Source organism: Crocodylus porosus, unplaced genomic scaffold, assembly GCF_001723895.1.
Source record: "Crocodylus porosus isolate Cpor-Errol unplaced genomic scaffold, CroPor_comp1, whole genome shotgun sequence".
NCBI classification, from domain to species: domain Eukaryota; kingdom Metazoa; phylum Chordata; order Crocodylia; family Crocodylidae; genus Crocodylus; species Crocodylus porosus.
In genome coordinates, this window is record NW_017728924.1 from 9,451,261 (window position 1) to 9,451,888 (window position 628).

The following is a 628-nucleotide window of genomic DNA, read 5'->3' on the forward strand; positions in this document are numbered from 1 at the left end:
ATCACCCGGCAACTATTGAAAGCGATCAAGGAGCTTGATATTGTGAACAGGTTGAACAGTACAATTAATTACATTACATAATGTTGGGGGGAAAAAAATCTCCCGGAATTGCTTCAGTTAGAGTTGGCAATCCTACCTGGAGCACTGTCAGGTCCTGTGCAATGTTCTCTGAGCAGCACTGTATCTTCACCTCAGTCCAGACCTTTCAGACCATCTCAACCTGTGTGTGTCTGGGGCATGACCCCATTCTGTCAGTGCCCTGCTGCCCTGCAAACATCCTCAGTGGTTCCTTTCCTTGGGTCAAAATTTCATTCTGTAAATGCAGCCCAATCTGGGCCTGCTATTGCATCAAGATGCACTTAGCCAAGTTAGTCTGAAGTCAAGTACAAAGCAGGATAGATTTGCATCTGACACAGAGACTAGCCAAAGTAGATACACTACAAGCTTTCATGAGCTGAAGTTCGCTTCATCAGATGCTGTTGTTAGAAATATTATTAAAAATACATTATCAATAGCAGATTTAGAAAAACACAGCTGCTAGCCCTCCTTGTCTCCTTAATGGGAGAGGGAAGGGGGGTTGGAAATTGAAGGGAAAACTACCAAGGACTCTTTGTACTAAGGTATCACT